The following is a 23,792-nucleotide window of genomic DNA, read 5'->3' as shown; positions in this document are numbered from 1 at the left end:
GAATATTTTTAGATTATGAGAGAAAAAAAAATAAGGCTCTAAAATGGGTAATCTTCTATTTCACTAAATGTGCTCCCTGACTGAGACCTTGTACGCCAAGCTTCAGCCTGAAGCAAATTGTTATAGCCAAGCTATTAAGTTCTAAAAATAGGGTGATGTAATGGAAACATTAAAAAACCCACTCTTGGGCACAACCACAATCCAGGGGAGGATGAAACAATACTCCTTTATTTTTCCTTGTTTACCTCATCGCATTAGTGCAGTTTGTGGCACTGAACTGTGTCTATGCCAAATGTGTTTTGTTTAGCTAGTTTATTTCTAAACAGAAGCTTATGATGCTGATATTTAATCTCTCTTTCCCTCACTCTCTTGTTTTTAAAGAAACTTAACAGCAGTCAAATACTTCAGGTCAGGCACTTGCCATTTGTGACTCAGTACTTTAAAAAGGTGCTACTTCCCAGGGGAGAGAACAGACAGACTGGAGGATTGCACGAGTGATCTGAAATTAAAATGCTTTACAAAAGGAGGGTTTTGCATTTTCACTTGAACCCTTTTGAGAAACAGAATAGTAGAGTGAACATTATGTAACAGAACATGCAGGAATGATTCACTTTTCTGCCATGAACTGTGCATTCTCTGTGGTTTTTTGCAGTGTACATTTCTTATCATCTGCTATTTATTTTACATTCAGCTCTGTAAAACCAAAGAAGCACTGACTCACGAGTCAGCAGGTGGGTGCCACTCTTCAGAGGCATTCCATGCTTTTCTGCCAAACCATTTAGCACATCTGTAGCCCTCACTAAATCATTTTTAAAAGTAATATCGGTAATAAGAGTCAGAGAGCCTTGAAAGGTATGTGTGGTATGTGTTCTGCAAACAGGCTCTCAACAAAAATCCCCAGAGCTAGGAACAACAGTAAAAATCATCTCAAAGGAGTAGTAGAGAGCAGAGAAAATGGATCTTGGTATAGAGGACATGCTATTTATGGAGGTCAATCTGCATCAGCGACATAACATTTCAGGGCTATTCAGCTATAAACACATTCTCATGAGTCATGCAGGGTTTTAAGGAAGAGATCAAAAGATGAGCACACAAAACGAGTGTGTATGAGTGCTTCGATCCCAAATCCTAACAGATTGCTTTTCTATTCTGCCCACAGTGGGGGGTGTTGCAACTGGGGCAAAGGCAAACTGGAAAACAGGCTTTAGCACTTCAGAAGAACTAACAAAATCAGTATACTAGAGTCCCAGAAAATGCATTTGCAATGCAGGAATTTTCAGAAATGTCAAGGAGATGTAGAAGCTCTCTAGTGCCCATGCTCCTGAGTCACCTGGGCAGTCCAAAGGTCACTCTCAGTACTCCTTCTGGGCAGAGTCTTAACTCTGCAAACATTTCACTGCAGGTAAGATACCTGTCTGGATAGAGACAACCTGTTAAAATCATCTTAAAATCTCCTGGAGTGTGTATGGCACAGGAACTTTGCCCTTATGCACAAGCATGCAGAACTACACAATTCAGAATTGCTTAGATTAATGGGTGACTCCTTAGAGTATTTTGCTTGCTTGTAGAGACAAGAGATTAGATTTTCAGAGTTTAAATGCTTAACTCTATTTGAATCCCACTTCTAAATCTATCTCAATCCCTTTGGTAACACTTTGGTTATTTGACAAGCATGATAATCATTTGTCATGCCAGACTCCCATGTGTTTTTCAGAAATCTTATTGGCTTCTGAAACAGCATTTTCTGGACATTTGCTAGCTTCTAAGAGTGCTATTCTCCAATTGCTACCATACTACGCTTCCAATCATCAGGTCATCTCAGCAAGACTGTCACTTTCGCTTGCCCAGGAGCAGAATGCCACACAGACACAGACCAGAAACAGCATGACAGCTGTAAAAGTCTTCCTTTGATTTCTGCCAATATAGTTAGATGATACATGGAACAATCCCCAAAAAGTTTCCATTTCTGTTCAATCTAAAGAGTATGAATGTTTACCTGTCTCCAGATCCTTTCTTGTTTTAGTCCCTGTTGACACCAGGAAGTTCCAGGGAATCTGATAATGGAAAATCACTTCTTGTAGGTGACATGAAATTTTCAAAGTCTATCAAAATATTTGTTATTTCCTATTTGAAGGAATACTGTCCAGAGCTTGAAATATCGTAACTGTTGTCCTGGATACTGGATTTCAATAAATGTGCAGTCCTCCAAGTTTCAAAGAGATTATACTGTACAGAAAAAGCCATTTGACTTTCTACAGTTTCAAATGTTGAAATTACTTGGATTTCTTCAGCATTTTATGGACACTTTGTGCAGGGCTGCCTCTTACTTTCTGGTCCTGTGAGGTCCAAAAAGCAAAGCAGATGCAACAAAACAACTATTTTGGTGAGTTGAACACTGAAATACCAGATCTGCCTCATGAGCTGGAACGTGATGAACATGAGATAAGAGACAAGGAGTCCACAAAATAATGTTGAAGACAAAATGTTGCAAAAAAAAGAGAATAAACATGAGAAAAAAAATCCAGAAATGATGGTGTGACACCAAAAAAGAATGAGAAAGGAAAACGAAGAAACTAGAGAGTCCAAGGAATTTTAATATAAATGAAAATTTCAGTTTCAGTTGTTTTTTAAATAATATTTAACCTAGAAAGCTTCATGCAAATTAAACAACATGCTGCAAATTCACCATGACATGATTCCACAAGGCCAATTGTAACAGATAGATGTAAATCAGTTTGGTTAACTGGAAGTAATGATTACAACAAAGGTAATTTAATAAGGTAAGATATGAATAGAAAATGTGTTTTAACAAAAAGAGACAGTAATTGATAAGAATTTTCTTAGGAGGGATGGGCAGGTAAAAATAAAAACAAAGGCAAAACAATAAACCACTTTGTAGATACATTTTGAGACAGACCAGAACTACCTGCTACATACACACAAAAAAGCACTGCAGCTTTATGGGGCACAAGCATTCACCTAAGAAGCCATGTTAGCACACAGGACATTGGTCCTAGTTAGTGCAGACAGAATTCATATCATGTCCTTTTCCTCCTTGCCTCCACTCGTGCGGCAGTGGCCAAGAAGTTACATGAGAACTCCATTTGTGTGCTGTTGTTCACAATCATGACAATAAAAGAGTTCACTTCCTGGCAACTGACTCTTCTCTGAAAGCACAACAGTGAAAATTTGTTTAAGGGTAGAAAGAAATGCTCTGAAGAGGATCCTGGAGTAATACAATCATGAAAGAAATAAAAGACCTTTGAGACAGGAAATTCTCTCTGTTGATTTGAAGAGGAAACAGTATTATTATAAACATTTCATTTGGAATGGAGAAGACATGACAAACTCAGAAAATTTCAGCCTTACCTGCAGCTGAACAGCTAGTATTAGCAGTGATTTTACTGTACAGGACGGTAACTACTGTGTTAGCCATTATTAGATATATTTTGCTACTTCAGGTCCTCAGGTTGTCCCACTAAGCAGCTACCACTCTTCACTACATCCTGCGTCTTTAATACTGGCTTTGGTTTTCAGACACAGTCTATGTCTTTTCTAAACCTTGCAGCTTGTGCCATCTTTTACACCTCTACAAACTGAGTGCCGGGCATGCAAAAAATACCCCCAAACCTTCCTGACAATACATCCCTTTTTTTTTTTTTTTTCACTGTCATTATCTATATGGAAAAGATATCAGGCAAGTGCAATCATCTCAGTGTCACTGAGCATATTAGCTACCTTCAGTGAATCCTGAAGGGGGACAGATCCCTTAAGTCTATTTGTAAAATTATTCTGGAGCACAAAGCAGTAGCCCAAGTATGAAGTGAGTGTGCTTCTCATTTGGAAAGTATACAAGCACTTTAGGAGCAACAGGGGCTGCCTTTCCCTTTCCAGGCAGTTGGCCGATTTGGTCAGATGAGGTTTTCAAAAAGTTATTTCAGAGCACAAGTACCATTGATAGCAAATTAAACCTGTGTTTCTACTCCACTTAGACATTTTTGAAAATCCCAACTCTCTGAGATAAGTTCATGCAGAAATCTAAGTGTCTGATTGTGACCTAATGTGCCTAACAGAGTGCCTAGAAGTTGCTGACCCTCATATTCCACACTCAGATACTATCTTGTGTTGGAAGTGCCTCATATCCCTATAGTACCTACATTTCTGATATATAGTCACACAGGCACCAGTGTAGGTGCCTATAACCATATGTATTTGACAAAACACTGATCTTGCTGAGTGGCCCACAGCCCTGGGTCTCCCCTACACTCAGGAAGACTTCTCATCAGTCCTCTGGGGGAAGAGTTTGATAGTTTATTGAATCTAATCAATCAATTGGGCAAAAAAGAGAAAAAGAAAATAAATTACTGATTTTTGGCTTGGTTGTTCAAACTTTCACCTGGGATCTAGGAAATCAGATTCTTTGGTGGGTTGTGGGTTTTGGGTTTGGTGGTTTTGGGTGGATTCTTTTGAATATACAATTATTTATTAAAAAATATAATAGCTTGGAGAGGGAATAATAAAATTATTCATTCCCCCCAGACTGTTGTTTTGTGATGTTTTCTTTTTTTTTTTTCCTGGTCTGTAGGAAGCCTGGATTTATGTTTCTGCTCTAAGCTATGCCACTGGGACTTGAAGATAAGGCTCAGCCCTGTCCCAATGTCTGCTCTATTGGATATCCATAGGTGTCAGGGAAGGCTTTGCTTGCTTCCCAGGAGAAAGAGCTGGCCATAAGTACTTAATTCTAGAAAGTTCATTGCTGACAATCTGATATCAGGGGATTTCCAGTGGGAAATCACTGCCTTCCTCTGCTCTGGAATATGATGTCTGACCAAGTTCAACTCTCAGGGGTTAGGCTCCATCTCTATTTTCAGCTTCTCAATGCAACTAGCCTGCTCCAGCAGCTGACTCCTGCTTATCTATTTTTTTAAGATTATCTCTTGCCTTGTCATTGTAGGCAGAAAATGCTTGTGGATTTGCAGAAATGGGAAGGGTACAGTTTATTTTTTGAAAGAATCTATTGAAATTATGGGCCTATGGCTCCATACTTACCTCTTGTAAACATCTGTCTGCTTTTCAGAAATAAATACAGAGAATTTCTAAAGAGCTCCCATTTTGTTACTTCTGATTGACAATTTTGCCCTTAGAGCACAAGGCTGTATTTCAATGTATCAGTTGTATTTTAACACTTGGCAGAACTCAACAATCTGTGGCAGAAGAGAGTCCTAACCTCTCCCAAGAGCACAGTGAAGCTAGCATGGCCAACTCCCTCACTTCGAGTTTAAAGAAAAGCAGGCAGAACCACTGTAATATTTCTACCACAAGGATAAGCTTAAAAGAAAATCCAGTTAGGTGTACAACACAGGTGTTTAATCTCCATGAAATAGAGACACAGACAGTGTTTCAAGATTGACATTGCCTAGCCAAAAGGTGGATTTCTCTGAGTAGGAAGCCCTTGTCATGTGTCTCCCCCCAACCAACCTCAAAAGGGAATGGCATTATGATCACCAGGCAGCACTTCTTTTGCGAATACTTTCAGATTCAAATTCAAATCTGAATCTTTTGTTGTCTTTGCTCAAAATGCCAAAAAAAATATTTACAGTTGCTACTGTTACTTCCATGAGGGTTAATAGTTTTATTCTGTACATTGTTACTCTAATTTGCAGAAGTTAAAAAAATTTCATCATGCTAACAAGCATCTAATTCAGTAAGGAAATTTATCTCATTAGAACCTCATTTAAAGATCTAGTGAAGCTATTAGTGATTATTTTTCTGGTACTCATAAAAATATCTTTTTTTGTGAAAAAGATCAACCAAAGTTATGCAGTTTTAATTATCATCTCCTTCAGCATAAGAGCACCAAAGGATGGAAATGTAACACTAAATGTAATAAAAAAGCAACAGTGTTCGGATAATATTGCAGAAGAAATTGAATATTGCGAAGCATGGAATTACACACCAGAAATTTCATATAAATTTAAATGAAAAGTTCTAATGGGAGGCCTTTTAATCTAATGAAAACATATAAATTGCAAAGGACAATGTCTCTCATTTAAGCTACCAAATTTGATAAAATGCTCTCAGAAATGTTTAGGTCTAATTGTATTTTCAAAAAATAACAGTTGACAGAGAAATGTAATAATCTTCTTGAAGAGAATCAACAGAAAAAATTAATTAAACGGGGATGCTACAGCAGAGAAAATGAGGCTGATATGTTCCTTGTTTACCAGAGTAGAAACACATTCAGCAAAGTAGACATTGAAACATCGAACTTGTTTTATCAGTATTGTTTCATCAGTATATCAAATGTTCCAATGACTGCTTCTTGAAATATCCTTTCTTCATGACTCATCGAGTCTATCTACAACTAATCCAACACATACCTATAAGCTAATGTAACACTAAACAATGACTTCCCTCATATACACTTCGTTCAGTGATAAATATTCATATTAGTTAATTAATTAGACACTGGTAAATGATTTGACATTATTTCTTCTGTTAATAGCAATGGTAAATGAAACACTTTATGCTTGCATAGCTCTATATATTTGGATCCTAACATTATTTCTTTAGGCTTTGTGGCAAGGTTAAAAACCTGTTTCTAATTTATTACTCTTTTCTGATCCTGTCTTAATAAAATGAATGCAATAAGTGATAATGCCTAATGATACTATAATACTATTCATCACGTTTCCTAAATAAGTTTGTATCATTTGGTTTGTTTACAATGAATAAAAACTGTAGAAACAAAGTGAACAGTTCTGTATACATATTGCACTGATTATGTGAATGCCTCCCTTACTCTCAAAAAATGTGAAATTATAATTTTCCTCAGATAAAGAGAAAACAGTTCTCCCTTTTAGCATTATGATATACTAGTTGAGTTGAGATTTTAGCACATATTTTTATACTAGCTTCACTATTAAATGTATGGGTTTTTCTCCCAATCGGATATTATTTTTAAAATGTGCAGGGAATGTTTGGTTTTATAACCAAATTTGAAGCGCACAGGCATTATCCATTTTTGTTCTCAAAAAACCATCTTAGAGCTAATTTTGACTTCAAGCAGACTTCTGACACAATTAACTATATGTTTTAAATATCAAAGAATATTCAAGACTTATTCTGTTTGAATTACACGCCAGGTCTTGAAGAAAGTTTTAAAGGACTTAGCTCATTGGAAGTCATTATGCTTTTCATGGGCAGTCAGACAAATGTTATTAAAATGAATATCTCAGTGAGATTCAATTATTTATCACAGGTTTTGCTTATGATGATAGCACTTTCCTTTTTTACACCCTGACAAAAATTTGTATGAAATAATAGTTATTCACAAGCGGGTGTTATTTGACTTCAGCAAAGAAAAAGATTTTCCTTTGCCTCACAGACTTTTTTTTCTTTTGCTGTACTTTCTATAGAAGGATTCAGTTTTTGTGTTGAAAGGGGTTTTTCAGAATTACGTTTCAGAAGGGGATAGTAGATGTGAGTAATTTGAAATTAACTCTTTCTTCCTAATGCCAATAGCTGGACACACTGAGCTCAAGTCTACAAAATTAACATTAGCTTCAGGACTACAGCAAAAGTATAGCCCACAAGTTCTGAGTATGCTATTATGAAACAACGCCAGATGATCTTTAAGGTCTTTTCCAACTCAAACCATTCTATGATTCTGTGAAACAAGGCACATATGTAGGTTCCCAATTACATGTTGTCCAGGTCTGAAGCAACTTGAGGAAGAAAATGGTTCCTCAAATCCACTCTACAAATTACTTACTGAAAAAAATTAAGCAAAATTACTGTATTTTTATACACAGTGTTCTTATAGGATTTTAGCTACTTTTAAAAGATATGTTTTATAATGTCTATTTTCAAGTATGAAAATTAATGCTTAAATATCTGCTGTAAGCTTCCTTTGCATTCAATTACTCTTTGTGATATTTTACTAAATGTCAAGAAGATTTCCTAGACAGTCCTGTTCATCAGATCATGAAAGCAGCCCATTCTTCTTAGCAGATGACAGCAGTCTGAACTCAAAAGTTCCAATCTGTACTGCTCAGTGGGCTTTTTAACAACCCCAGAAAAGCCTTCAGACATGTATGCAATTGTGGGAACAAAAGTTTGTGCAATCATTATATTTAGAGATTGCATTCATGGAAGAAAACCCAAGCCTGGGAAAAGTTGCACATTTTTATGCTCAGTCTATTCTTTAGCATCCTTCTAGTATTCCTTTCAGATGCAAATTTCCACTCCTCACTGCTGTTCTCTATTCCTTTCATTCAGATTGAGAACCTTAAGTTATTAACACACCTGCTAATTGCCTCACACATGCACGCGTTCTTTACTGAGGTGATATGCTGTCGCTCCAGTTCTGGTGATGACCCTGACTGTCGCAGCTCAGCCCAGGCTGTCTGATCTTACTCCTTTCTGTGAGATACAACATCCTTTTCCATCCCATGAGGCAATGTTCAAGCAACATTTCAAAGCTTTTGCATACACAAAATTTTACATATCCTTGGATGACAGTTTGTATAACTGCTTAATTTGCCTGCTCAACATTTGCTGTGTTTCCTGTTCTTCAAGAGCAATGTGACTGAGCAGCTGAGGTGAAAGCTGCCAGTTTATCTTTTCTTGACTTCCATATTCTGCATCCATAGAACCACTCTGAGAGGTGGATAGTGCCCTTTCCCAGAGGAGATGGAGGGGCAGCAGGAGATCTTGCAAGCCATCAGCAGAAGGACCAGAATGCTTTTAAGAAAACCTGGGAGTGCACCTGAAGCCAAACTTAGGGGCGACAGAAACAAAGTAATATTAAGCATTCTGTAGATTTTCTTGTAAGCCAGAAACTGGATTAGAAATAAACCTGAAGGAAAGAATCTACCCTCTGAGGACAACTACATCTGAGTCTCCACTACATCTGATGGAGACACAGAAGCAGCTCTACAAGCAATTCAGAAGAGGATTCTATAATCCTCTGAAGAGGAATCCTGAATCAAATTTTACATTCTGCTTTGCCCTCAGGATGAACCTCCCTCTTCCTATTGATTATTGTCATTTAGCCTGCACCCACAGCTAAACAATAAACAGTTTTTCTATCACCAAATGTCCCTTCCTCATATGAGGAAAGGAATTGGGAAAATGAGGGAGACTTGTAGGTTAAAGTTAAACAGATTTAATGAAATAAAGAAATCAATATAAATGACAACACAAAAGAGACAAAACTATACTTGTCTACAGAGCACCAACAAGTTGCTTCAGGAACCATAATCATTGGGGGGAGGGAGGGAGTAGAGAAGAAGATCAAGAAAAGCCCCACCTCTTTGTAGCAAGCCCTCCCTTTTATAGTGAACTTGATGTCAATGATATAGAATACACATGTGGGCCAGCCAGTGTCAGCTGCCCTGGATTTAACTGCTAAGGGCCTTGATCACTATGGCTGGCCACAAACTGAAACCAAATCCCAATGAAACCAGGACAATTATGTTGAAGATGGGGAGGTTAGCCACTAGAGAAAATGGGTAGTCTTTATGTTTATACCTCAAAGGTCAAACTGTTCCACCATAACTCAGATGCAAGCTGATCTAAAGTGTAAACTCAAACGTTGGTATCTGTAGCAGTTGTCTTGACTTATTTTTACTTATAGAATTTTATAACTTCAAATATTAAGTATGGTTATTTTTGGACCACAGTCAGCAGTGATAATAAATAAAATAATATTACTATATTAAAATGTATTTTTATAGTAATATTGTATATGTACACATGCATGCATACTTTAAATTTTTTGGGAAAAAAAGACTTTTAAATAAGTTTTTCTTGTGAATAATTTTTTTTTGCTTTTATTTTTCCTTAATCAAAGTGATTTAAAGGGAAATTTTGGCTTCATCAAAGCAGGATTTACTGGGTAGGTTCAATAAAAAGAAAAATATCCAAGTAGCTCTGCTTTTAGATAATTTCAACTTCTGTTTATTTCATTCCTTACATAACACTGGGACATTTAATGAACACTGACAGCACTGCAGCTGTAACAACTACACCTCAGCAACCTCCACGAAAGAAATCCTAGTGCTGAAAATTAATTTCTTACAATGTGACAACTCCATTTTCTTTTCACTTCAGCAGACAAAAAACTTACTGCTTGGTTTGGGGTGCATATAACAGGTAGTACCATAAATATTCTGTCACAATTGCATTCCCAGTGTTCTGTGCCAATAACAAAGCAAAAGGCAGCCAATATGGCAGTCCTTATGAGTCATAGAGGTTAGACGTGAAAAGGATCAATTCTCTAACCAGACTTGCTAGCAGTTGTTCTAGCCTTGTTCCACAGACTGCATTTTCTAGAGCTAATGTTTCAAGCAATGGGGCTATCACCATTGCTCCTTGAGGTTATCCACAGCTAGATATGAAGCATTCATTCATATTTAATCCACATTTTCTTTTAATTTAACTGCTGTGGTGAATTGACTTCAGCCATCTGCCAGATGCCTACCCAGCCACTCTCTCATTATGCTTCCTCAACAGGACAGGAGAGAAAGTAAGATGAAAAATCTCATGGATCTAGATAAAGACAGGGAGATCACTCACCAATGTTTTGCCACAGGCAAAACAGACTTGACTTGTGGAAGATTAATTTATTACTAATTAAACTAGAGTAGGATGGTGAAAAACAAAGACAAAAACTAAACCATTTTCCTTCCATCCCCTTTCTCCCAGGCTCCACCTCACTCCTTCACCCCTCGCTCCTCTAGCTCCTCTCCTCCTGAACAGCATAGGGAGATGGGGAATGGGGAGTCATGGTCACCCCACAACAGCGTCTCTCTGTCCCTTCTACTTCCTCACACTTTTCCTTCATTCTGTATGGGCTCTCTATGGGCTGCAGTTTGTCAGGGCACATCCACCTGCTTGGGTGTGGGTGCCTCACAGGCGACAGTGTGGAGTTCTGCTCCACCACAATCCTCCATGGGCTGCAGAGGGACTGCCTACTTCACCACAGTCTCTTCCAGGGGGCTGCAGGGGGATCGCTGCTCCGGCACTTGGAGCACCTACTTCCCCTCCATCTTCTCTCACCTTGGGAACAGGCTGTTTTCAGTCCTCACTGCCTCTGCAGTATTTTACCCTTTCTTAAATACATTTTGCCCAAGATGCCACCACCTTGGCTGAGGGGCTCAGCTGCACCCTGCAGTGGGTCTGTTGGAGCCATCTGGAACTGTCTGTGTCCGGCTCTGGGCAGCCCCAGCCTCTCCTCACAGAGGCCACCCTGCAGCCCCTGCTGCCAACAGTTGGACACCTGCAGTCAGTACAACTGCGTGCCTTACAAGACTATAAAAAAGTCTTCATCTTCTTGGTGTCAGATCTTGAATCCACTAACACTCACGACAAAACTTTGGTAATGTTTTTACCTGTACCATTTGGTTTTGCTTTGTCAAGACAAACTTATTTACTGCTTTTAAACTTTCCTTACAAAGGCGGAACTTGCAAACTTCCTTCCTTATAAACTTCCCTTCTCTGTTCTTCCAACACCCTGATTGTTGTTGAACTTGTAACTGTGACTGAAAGAATTGGAATCCTTAAACTTGCAACTAGATATATTACTGTTTATCCTTACTATCTTTTGTTTATAATTCCTCTGTTCTCAGTCTACAACAAATCATTTCTATTGATCTGAATTTGTTAAGTAAGATTTAATGAAATTTTGATTCTAATGCTTTATTACGTCACTGCTAAACTTTCACCTTTTGAGCAATTTTGTCCAAAATCTTTTGTCTTCTAGCAAAGTACGTCCTTTATATTTCAAGGATGCTCAATACTCTAGACTTCAGTTAGCTTTTTGATTTTGACGTTCCACAGTTTTAGCAGAAGTTTCATTTTAAGAAATAGTAATTACAAAGTAATTGGGTATTTTCATGACAGTAGTACTGGAAACCTTGGAGACCAAAACCAGTAACATTTGAGGAAAAGGCTGGTGAGCACAGCCAAGAGATAAAGCATCGATGGAAAGGAAAATCATCAAGAGCGAAAGGAAGACGAGGAATAAAATTGTTGACAACTTCCTTGATTGAGTTAAAGAACAGGCCATCAATAACTTTAGTCAACAAAATGGATGAGGATGAAATTTACTTGGAAAAGATGAAGAAAAAAGTTGAGGAGAAAGGCAGATTATTCATGTGTTGCCCACAACTAATTTCCCAGGATAATGTAATTCCATCTGTAGGCAGCTAAGGTACTACAATATGAAATAAAATAAAGAATACTTTTTTATATTATGAATATGCGTAAGGACTGTTAAAGTAAAGCAGATGGCAGAAATCCATAAGGCTGTATTTGATAATTTTTAATAGCATATATCAGGATTGGTGGTTGTTTTGTCTTTTGCTTAAATAACTCTACAGTGAATGTTCTTACGTGATTTGAAAGAATTGAACAATGGTGACCATTGATAGAAAAATTGTTTGAGAACAGTACAGCTACTAGTCATTATTTGGACCTCTCAGAGGACCTAATCTGAGAAAATGTATCATGGGTGCTCAAGTAGGGATTTGAGACACAGATTTGAGAACTACAACACACAGGAGGCACTTTACCTTTAATGAACACACACATCATTAACAACCTGTCATGTAACAGATGTAGAGCACACAACAAATACTTAGAGACACTATTCCAAGGAGAACAAGTCACCATATTTTTTGTCCTTTTGATATACAGCTGTAATTAGGAACCCTACATTCATTGTATGTGACAAATGCTGCATTATTATTATATCTGTTCTAGGAGCAGTGATCAAACTTTTGTAGCTATCATTCTGTGTCTTTTAGTGTTTTACATGTAAAAATCAGGAAAACAGTCTATTTTCTTTCAAATGAAACAAAGATATGAGTTAAAGGTGACCTGCAGCTTATTTTTAAGCAACTAATGTGGTTTTCATGTGCTGAACATCCCAAATAGCAAGGGTAATGGGAACAATCCTCACTAAATGATTTAACTTTCTTTGCATCTATGCAGCACAGGTCCCTTGAAATCCAGAATAATGTGTTCATTACCTGATGCAACAACTAGCTGAGTGCTAGTGAAATTCTTCAAACTGCTCCAAGAGGTGATGGGCACAACGAACCGCATTGGAAGTGTTTCTACACAAATGCGCACAGTATGAGGAACAAGCAAGGGAAGCTAGAAGAACTGGCCCAGTCCCAGGGATACGATATTATTGGCATAAATGAAACCTGGGGGAATGAGTCCTGTGACTGGTGTGCCATGATGGATGGTCACAGACTCTTCAGGAGGGATAGGCAGGGCAGGCAAGGCGGGGGGGTGGCACTGTATGTGGCGGAGGAGCTGGAATGTATGGAGCTTACAGTCAGCAATGGCACAGTTGAGAGCCTCTGGGTAAAGATTAAAGGACAGACAAATAAAGCAGATGTTGTGGGAGTCTACTATAGACCACCCAGCCAGGATGATGATGCAGATGAGTTATTCATTAAGGAGCTAAGGGAGGCATCTAAGTCATCTGCCCTTGTCCTTATGGGGGACTTCAATTTGCCAGATGTCAACTGGGAATACCACACAGCTGGTACAAACAGGTCCAGGAGATTTATAAACCATCTGGATGATAACTTCTTGGTTCAGGTGTTAAGGCAACGGACCAGGAAAGGGGCCTTCCTCAATCTGTTCCTTGTTAACAGAGAGGGTCTTGTGGGTGAAGTGGCGATTGGTGGCTGCCTTGGCCATAGCTACCACAAACCTGTCAAGTTTAAAATTTATAGAAACAGAAGGAAGACTGCCATCAAGACCTGTACTCTGGATATGAGGGGAGCAGACTTCAAGCTGCTCAGGGAACTACTTAATAAGGTTCCCCGGTGTCCTGGTTTCGTTGGGATTTGGTTTCAGTTTGTTGCCAACCATGGTGATCAAGGCCCTCAGCAGTTAGATCCAGGGCAGCTGACCCTGGCTGGCCCACAGGTGTATTCTATATCATTGACATCAAGCTCACTACAAAAGAGAGGGCTCGCTGGGAAGAGGTGGGCCTTTTCTTGCTCTTCTTGCCTTTCCTCCTTTCTTCTTTGTTGTGATTCCTGGAGCAACTTGCCAGTGATCTGTGGATGAGTATTCTTTTGTGTTGTCATTTAGATTAATTTCTTAATTTCATTAAATCTGTTTAACTTCAACCTGCAAATCTCCCTCCTTTTCCTAATTCCCTTCCTCATTTGGGGAAGGGACATTGGGTGAGAGAAAAAGTGTTTATTGTTTGGCCCTGGGTGTAGGCTAAAAGAAGACATCTGGGAAAAAACTTTTGAAGGGGTCAGGGTCCATCAGTGCTGGTCACTTTTTAAGTACCGCCTCCTAAGAGCACAGAATCAAGCATGAGATCCATGACTGTGAGAATGATACACTCCTAATCAACCCTGAACTTGTGCAGTATGTGCTGCTCCAGCTGGATCCCTACAAGTCAATGGGGCCTGATGGGATTCATCCAAGGGTACTTAAAGAACTGGCTGACGTCATAGCAAGACCTCTCTCAATGATTTTTCAACACTCTTGGGAATCTGAAGAGGTCCCAGTTGACTGGAAGTCGGCAAATCTTGTCCCAATCTTCAAAAAGGACAATGGGGATGACCCTGGTAACTACAGGCCTGTTAGTCTCACCTCGGTGCCTGGCAACATTATGGAGAAAATTATTCTGGGAGTTATTGAAACACATCTCAAAGACAATGCAGTCATTGGTCCCAGCCAGCACAGGTTCATGAGGGGAAAGTCCTGTTTGACAAATTTGATTTCTTTCTATGACAAGGTTACCCACCTAGTTGACCAAGGGAAGCCAGTCGATGTAATTTTTTGGATTTCAGTAGAGCTTTTGATACTGTCTCTCACAGTATCCTCCTGGGCAAAATGTCCAGCATATAGCTGGATAAACACATAATGCAATGGGTGGACAATTGGCTGATGGGTAGGGCTCAAAAAGTTATAGTAAATGGGGTTACATCAGGCTGGCGACCGGTCACTAGTGAGGTTCCTCAGGGATCCATCTTGGGGCCAGTGCTCTTCAATATCTTCATTAATGTTTTCGATGCAGGACTTGAAGGACTATTATCCAAATTCGCTGATGATGCTAAAATGGGAGGAACTGTTGACACTCCTGAAGGCAGAGAGGGCCTGCAGAGAGACCTAGATAAATTAGAAAGGTGGGCGATCACCAACCTCATGAAGTTTAACAAGGGAAAGTGCTGGATTTTGCACCTGGGACGTGGCAACCCTATATGTACATATAGACTGGGGAACAAGAGGCTGGAGAGCAGCCCTGTGGAAAGGGATCTGGGGGTTCTGGTCGACAGCAAGTTGAACATGAGCTAACAGTGTGCCCTGGCAGCCAAGAGGGCCAACCTGGGTGCCCTCACCCAGGGTCCTGGGGTGCATCAAGCATAGTATTGCTAGCTGGTCAAAGGAGGTGATTGTCCTGCAATACTCTGCACTGATGCGGCCTCACCTTGAGTACTGTGTGCTGTTTTGGGCGCCACAGTATAAAAAGGATATGAAGATACTAGAGAGTGTCCAGAAGAGAGCCACAAAGATGGTGAAGGGTCTAGAGGGGAAGCCGTACGAGGAGCGGCTGAAGTCACTGGGTCTGTTCAGCTTGGAGAAGACTGAGGGGAGACCTCATTGCAGTCTACAACTTCCTCACAAGAGGAAGTGGAGGAGTAGGCACTGATCTCTTCACCCTGGCGACCAGTGACAGAACTCGAGGGAATGGAAGGAAGATATGCCAGGGGAGGTTTAGGTTCAATATTAGGAAAAGGTTCTTCACCCAGAGGGTGGTGGAACACTGGAACAGGCTCCCCAAGGAAGCAGTCATGGCGCCAAGCCATGAAGAATTCAGCATTCAAGAAGCATTTGGGCAACGCCCTCAGACACATGGTGTGAATTCTGGGGTTGTCCTATGCTGGGACAAGAGTTGGACTCGATGATCCTTGTGGATCCCTTCCATCTCAGAAAAAACAAATTTAAATTTAAACTTTCCTGTACTCTGCAGTCTGACATCACACCTATGAAGGAACCTCATTAACCACAATGAAAGAATTTGGGTAAGTAAAGGAGTTTTATACTGATCAAGTTTAAGAAATTCACATGAGTACTTCAGGATCCAGAATGTATGTTTTGCTGATCAAAAAAATAGGCTATATGGTCAATATTTCATATATTTATGCAATGCATCAAGTTTAAAAAGACTTTAGAATTCAACTTTATTGAAGCTTAGAAAGTTTCGCAGAATCATAGAATCACAGAATGTTAGGGATTGGAAGAGACCTCGAAAGATCATCTAGTCCAATCCCCCTGCCGGAGCAGGATTGCCTAGACCATATCACACAGGAACGCGTCCAGGCGGGTTTTGAATGTCTCCAGAGAAGGAGACTCCACAACCTCTCTGGGCAGCCTGGTCCAGTGTTCGGTCACCCTCACCGTAAAGAAGTTTTTCCTCATATTTAAGTGGAACCTCCTGTGTTCCAACTTGCACCCATTGCCCCTTGTCCTGTGAAGGGATGTCACTGAGAAGAGCCTGGCTCCATCCTCATGACACTTGCCCTTTATATATTTATAAACATTAATGAGGTCACCCCTCAGTCTCCTAAAGAGACCCAGCTCCCTCAGCCTCTCCTCATAAGGGAGATGTTCCACCCCCTTAATCATCTTCGTGGCTCTGCGCTGGACTCTCTCTAGCAGTTCCCTGTCTTTCTTGAACTGAGGGGCCCAGAACTGGACACAATATTCCAGATGCGGCCTCCTCAGGGCAGAGTAGAGGGGGAGGAGAACCTCTCTTGACCTGCTAACCACACCCCTTCTAATCCACCCCAGGATGCCATTGGCCTTCTTGGCCACAAGGGCACACTGCTGGCTCACGGTCATCCTGTTGTCCACTAGGACCCCCAGGTCCCTTTCCCCTACGCTGCTCTCCAACAGCTCTGTCCCCAACTTGTACTGGTACATGGGGTTGTTCTTGCCCAGATGCAGGACTCTACACTTGCCCTTGTTATATTTCATTAAATTTCTCCCCGCCCAACTCTCCAGACTGTCTAGGTCTCTCTGGATGGCTGCGCAGCCTTCCGGCGCATCAGCCACTCCTCCCAGTTTTGTGTCATCAGCGAACTTGCTGACAGCACACTCTATTCCCTCATCCAAGTCATCAATGAATATATTGAATAGAACTGGTCCCAGTACCGACCCTTGAGGGACTCCGTTAGACACAGGGCTCCAACTGGACTCTGTCCCATTGACCACCACTCTCTGGCTTCTTTCCTTCAGCCAGTTCACAATCCACCTCACTACCCGATCATCCGGACCACACTTCCTTAGTTTAGCTGCGAGGATGCTGTGGGAGACCGTGTCAAACGCTTTACTGAAATCGAGATAGACCACATCCACAGCTTTACCATCATCTATCCACCTGGTTACATCCTCATAAAAGGCTATCAAGTTGATTGAGCGTGACTTCCCGTTGGTGAAGCCATGCTGAGTGCCCCTAATGATCCCCCTATCCTTGATGTGCCTAGAGACAGCACCAAGGACAAGTTGTTCCATCACCTTTCCGGGGATGGAGGTGAGGCTGACGGGTCTATAGTTACCCGGGTCCTCCTTCTTGCCCTTTTTGAAGACTGGAGTGACATTCGCTTTCCTCCAGTCCTCAGGCACCTCTCCCGTTGCCCACGACTTAGCAAAGATGATGGAGAGTGGCCTAGCAATGACTTCCGCCAGCTCCCTCAGCACCCGCGCGTGCATCCCATCAGGGCCCATGGATTTATGGACGTCCAGATTGCTTAATTGGTCCCTGACCCAGCCTTCATCAACCAAGGCAGATTCCTCCTCTATCCTGACTTCTTCTGGGGCCTCAGGGGTCCGGGGCTCCTCAGGAAAGCCTCCAACAGTATAGACAGAGGCAAAGAAGGCATTCAGTAACTCTGCCTTCTTTTTATCCTCTGTCTCCAGGGCCCCCACCTCATTCATCAGTGGGCCTACATTGCCTCTAGTGTTGGCTTTACCTGCAATGTATTTGAAGAAGCCCTTTCTTTTGTCCTTGACCTCTCTTGCAAGGTTTAATTCCAAGGAGGCCTTAGCTTTCCTAGTTGCCTCCCTACATCCTCTGAAAACAGACTTGTATTCCTCCCAAGTGGCCAGCCCTTCCTTCCATGATCTGTACACCCTCTTCTTCCACTTGAGTTTGCCCAGCAGTTCCCTGTTTAACCATGCAGGTCTCCTGCTACCCTTCCTTGACTTCCTACCTGCTGGGATGCTCTGATCTTGAGCTCGGAAGAAGCAGCCCTTGAATGCTAACCAACTATCTTGAGCCCCCTTACCTTCTAGTACCCTGTCCCATGGGATTTCCCCTAGCAATTGCTTGAAAAGGCCAAAGCTGGCCCTCCTGAAGGTCAGGGTTGTGATTCTGCTAGCTATTCTGTTGCTGCCACATGAGATCCTGAACTCTACCATCTCATGGTCACTACAACCAAGGCTGCCCTCAACCTTCACCTCTTCAACCAGACCCTCCTTGTTAGTGAGGATAAGATCCAGCAGCGCTCCTCTCCTACTTGGCTCATCCACCATTTGCATCAGAAAGTTATCATCAATGCACTGGAGGAACCTCCTGGACTGGGGATGGCTGGCTGAGTAGGCCTCCCAGCAAATATCAGGGTAGTTGAAATCCCCTATGACAACCAGGCCCTGTAATTGCGAGACTGCTCTCAGCTGCCTGTAGAAGGCCTCATCACCCTCCTCATCCTGATCCGGTGGCCTGTAATAGACACCCACAACAGTATCACCCCTGCCAGCCTGCCCCTTAATTCGCACCCACAAACTCTCAACTCGCTCCTGATCCGCCCCTGGACAGAACTCAATACATTCTAGCTGCTCACTCACATAAAGAGCAACTCCACCACCTCTCCTTAGTGGCCTGTCTTTCCTGAACAGGACATAGCCATCCATGACCACATTCCAGTCATGCGAGGCATCCCACCAAGTCTCTGTAATTGCCACTAGATCATAGCCCCCCGACCGAACATGGATTTCTAACTCCTCCTGTTTATTCTCCATGCTGTGTGCATTGGTGTACAGGCATTTCAGGGAGCGAGCTGAGCACACCAATTTCACCCCAGGGGGATGGGAGGCCTCCTGGTCTGCCTCAACACTAGAGCGTTGCCCCAGTGGTGCAAGCCCAGCTACTACCCCATCCCCCTTCGAATCTAGTTTAAAGCTCTCCGAATGAGCCCTGCTAATTCCTGTCCCAGAACCCTTTTGCCCTTACAACATAAACCTTTCCCATGTATTACCGTCACGCCTGGTGTCTTATAAAACCAGGCATTATCAAAGAACCCAAAGCCCTGCCTGTAGCACCAGTCTCGTAGCCAGGCATTAATAGAGAGAATCCTACTATTCCATCCCACGTCATCTCCTGAAAATGGAAGGAGGGAGGAGAAAACAACTTGTGCCCCAGACTCTTTCACCAACCGTCCTAGGGCCTTGTAGTCTTTCTTCATCCCCTTCAGACTACGGGATGCAGCTTCTTCCCCACCTGTCTGGAAGATCAGCAGGGGGTAGTAGTCTGTGGCCTTCACCAGGTTGGGGAGTTTCCTGGTGATATCCCTGATTCGGGCTCCAGGCAGGCTGCAGACCTCCCTGTGATGGGGGTCAGCTCTGCATATTGGGCCCTCAGTTCCCTTTAGGAAGGAGTCTCCAACCACTAAAACTCTTCTCTTCTTCCTTGTGGAGGAGGTTGCTATACGCCTGTCAGGTTTTTCTGACTGTGGTGGGACCTCTGATATAGGTTGCCTCTCCATCACATCCCCATTGGAACGGCTGTATTCCACTAGGGCTTCATATCTATTGCTCAGAGGCACCTGTGGAGGAGAGGTAGGCAAGGAGGGTACTCGCCTTTTGCCACAGCTATAGACTTGCCTCCACTCACTCCTTTCCTCTAGGTTATTGTTTTCCACCTGAGAGGGGCAGAGTACAGGGGTCCCTCGATCCTGGGAGCTCTCCGGCAGGTGCTCCCATTTTTGTTGCAGGGAGGGCAGAGCCTGGCTCCACCAGTCTATCTGCATTTCAGCCTCCCGAATGCTCCTAAGCCTTTCTACTTCGGCTTGAAGCCTTTCAACCTGGCTTTGCAGCTGTGCCGCTCGGCCGAGCAGATCATCTACCTGCTCGCAGCGCACACAGCCCCCTGTCACCATAGGGACGCTGTGACATTCCCTGCAGCTTGGGACCTGTACAACATGCCTCCTTCTGTGGGAGCTCTGTCTGGGTTCCCACATCATTTTGATCTTCTTCTGCCGGGTGGAGACCATTGTTCTTTCACTGAGCTGGGAAATACCTGTTGGTGACACCCCTGGTTCACAGCTCCTTGGCGCCTTCACAGCTTGGCTGGTTCACAGCTCCTTGGCACCTTCCTCGCCTTGTGCACCGGGAGGGAGTCAGCGCCCTCCCCAACGAGCTGCAAACGGCTGTGGCCTCCCCCACCCTGGGACACACCCAGTCACTGATGACTCCCCCTCTCCCCTCTGGGCAGGGACTAGTCCCTGTTCTCCCAGAGGCTCTTTATCACCCGATCGACAGGGGGTGGTGTTAAGCCCCCCCCCCCTCCTGATTCGTTGCCAGGAACTTCCGGGTCCAGGGGGAAGCAGCTCGGGGCTGCTGCTTGGGGGGCAAAAAAACCGCCCGGTACAGCCCGATCTCGCCTCGCCCCGCACTGACCTCAGTCGCTGCTGCCGCCGCTGCCGCCTCTGCCACTGCTGCCGCTGTTGCCGACTGGTTTCCTGCCTTTCTCATGTATTCAGATTCTAAGTCACATTTCCTTGTGGCTGTAGCTAGGTTATCAGATCATTCAGACAGAACCTTCATGTCTAGTTGCTAATTATTCTTTATTGGAGCTCATATTATTTCTAATATATATGAGCAGTTTTCAGGAGTTATAATCACTTTTATTACACTCCCATCACCATTTCGTATATCCAGTGGCCTTTTATAACCGCAGAAGAAGAAGAAAAAACATTTTAAAAATCATGAGAAATATCTCGACAGTTGTCTTTTTAAAGAAAAGATTGCAGAAAAATTTGTCACAACCTTATAACTTAGAAGAAATTTTTTTGCGTTAATGCAAGTACAGCCAAGACATGCTTACTCACCCTGAATAGAGCCTCTGGTATTTAAATTCTACAGTTTAAGGACACAATGGGTTTAAGTTCATTGAAAACTTTGAGCAGTAACAGTTTACAAGCTCTTTACACAAGGTACAGAAATCTGATTTTCATATAATTTGGCACTTTGTGTCATTACCATTCCATCACTAGGAAATTTACAACAGTTGACAAAGAAGTTTCCTCGTATACAAAAAGCATGAAACCTATATAACATACATAACGCAGTTCATAAAAAGTGTTGTAATAAACTAATATTCAGGCAGTCAGATGAGGACTTTACTATCTTCCTTACCAAACTGCAGTATACCCATTGCCTTTGTACCACAGTTAAAATTGTCCAGAAATTATATTCATCAAGCAGTCTGTACTCAACAGTATTTTGTTTGTTTACTTTGCTAGAGAGAAGCACTTCTGCAAAGATGGACAAAACCTACAAATCAAAGAGAAAGCAATGACTGGTGGTGTCATGTCATAGTGACAAAGTAACCTAAAACTGTATGAAAAGGAAACTCGGTAGTTTCCAAGCTGCTCCACTTCTGGGATCACAATCTTCCTTCCATTGGCAAAATCTATATTCATGATTACTTAGCTGGAAGCAGAGGGATTTGTGCTCTGATCTTCCAGGAACTACTTAAACACACTATGGATAAAATATGTTTAGGCACCCAAAGCAAGTGCTGAACCCTGGAACATAAACTCTCCTTGTATACTGAGACATACTTTAATGCCTATTTTTTAATAAACCATCATAGAGTCATTCTTAATCTTCCATTTGGTAAGATGGAATTTTTGGAATTTGGTAATATCAGGAATTTTTCACTTTGTAGTGGCCCTCAACTCTGTTTAGTCAGTCCTGTGGTATTTCTCTGAACCCCTTCCCATTTATCTTCATAGTATTTTTTGAGAGGACATTTGAGAATTGTCTTACATAATAATAAGAAATTCCACTGATATTTTAACAGTGGTAGCCTGAGGCTTCTAATTTATGCCATGAAGAATGAAGTCCCCCAGATTACAGAAGGCCACTTCAGGTTTTAAATTCTTCCTGAATTTTATAGGTCGTTAAGGAGTGAGACATCCAATTTACAACATGATTTGCTGATCCGGTATTTGTAAATTTGCTCTATCTGCATATCTGCTGAGCAGCATGTATTTGTAGATGCTATTCTTTCCCAAGTTTATTCATATAAACACTGATTATCATCCTTTTTTTTTCCAAATTGTCCCTAACTCAAGAAAAGAAAGAATTGTTTTTTTTTAAGAAAAAGTGCCACACTCCTTACTATTTTGCCTACATGATCCTTCCTAAAAGAAACATAAATATTGATTTTAACATTCTAGTCATGTGAATCATCCCCTCAGGTTTCTGTTATACCAACTAGGTTGTGTTTATGCTCATAAATAAGCAATTCCAATTCTGCTTGTTTATTACCCAAGCTCCTATCATTGGTGTATAGGCAATTAAAGATTAAAGGATTTCTTCTCTCTTCTTCCTTTGGTGTCTTGATTAATTTTGTTCTCAGCATCACAATTCTATGCTGAAAGTTCATATGTTTCCTCTTTTCACCCCTCTCTTTTATTTGATGTCATCCTAACTACTGCAGTATATTTCTTTGGTACTTCTCTTAGTGATGTTTTCTAAGGAACATTAGAAGGTTTTAAGGACTTCCTAATGCCTACATTGAAATTAATTCTCAGAACTGATTGCCATTTTATTAGCACAGTAACACCTTAATAGAAATCTGTAGTTGGTTGGCAACCTAGTATGCCATGCCTCTGTGTTTACTTTTGAAGGAAGGAAGTAATCTAATTCAAGATTGTTGATATTGTGCCACATTTCCTCTCTTTTTCATCAGAATAAGTTCTGGTACTACAAAATACTTTATAGTAGCTAGCAATCCACTTGAAGTTGTGTTATATATTAACTTTTAACTAGGATGCTGCTGGACCTTGCTAGGACAGACTGAGTCAGATGTCACTTCATATCAGTAAAGATCATGCTCAAATTCCTATTATAGCAAAGCAAAATAAATTGTGACATGGTGGTATGATATATTTTCATCAAGCTGTCAGGCTACAAAAGTTGCACAATTCACAAAAACAATTATGTTCATAGGCAGTCATTCTTAAATGTGTCATTTCTTAAAAAAGTTTTAAAAATAATTCAAGTTATGACTTTAATTAGGGTTTAAATGATCAAAACGATAGTTCTGCTTATATAATGGTGTGATTTTACTAGCAACTCTTTTACCAACATGAAAATCACACAGACAGAAAACTTCCTAAGACATCTAAACAAACTTGAAGAAATACAGACTGGTCACTATAGTTTTCTGTAGGTACACTCAATTGCTTTATTCATGCAAGCAGGGTTTACAGCATATCTCTTGGGAGTATGCAAGGATCTTAATAAACCTCAGTCATGTATTGCATAGTTAGCAGATATTCTTAACACTGACCTGTATGTCCTGATTCAACTTCAGTAAAAGTCAACAAAATGTCTTCTATTGTTAATGTTTGGAGGAGGAAAAGGTGCCTATTAATGAGACTCTTGAGGACCTTTGACAGGGTGTTGTGATTAACATTTTGCAGCTATCTTAACCATTTGGTATCTTTCTTGCT

This window comes from Nyctibius grandis, chromosome 2, assembly GCF_013368605.1.
Source record: "Nyctibius grandis isolate bNycGra1 chromosome 2, bNycGra1.pri, whole genome shotgun sequence".
Classification (NCBI taxonomy): Eukaryota; Metazoa; Chordata; class Aves; order Nyctibiiformes; family Nyctibiidae; genus Nyctibius; species Nyctibius grandis.
Note: the sequence above shows the minus strand (reverse complement) of the source record.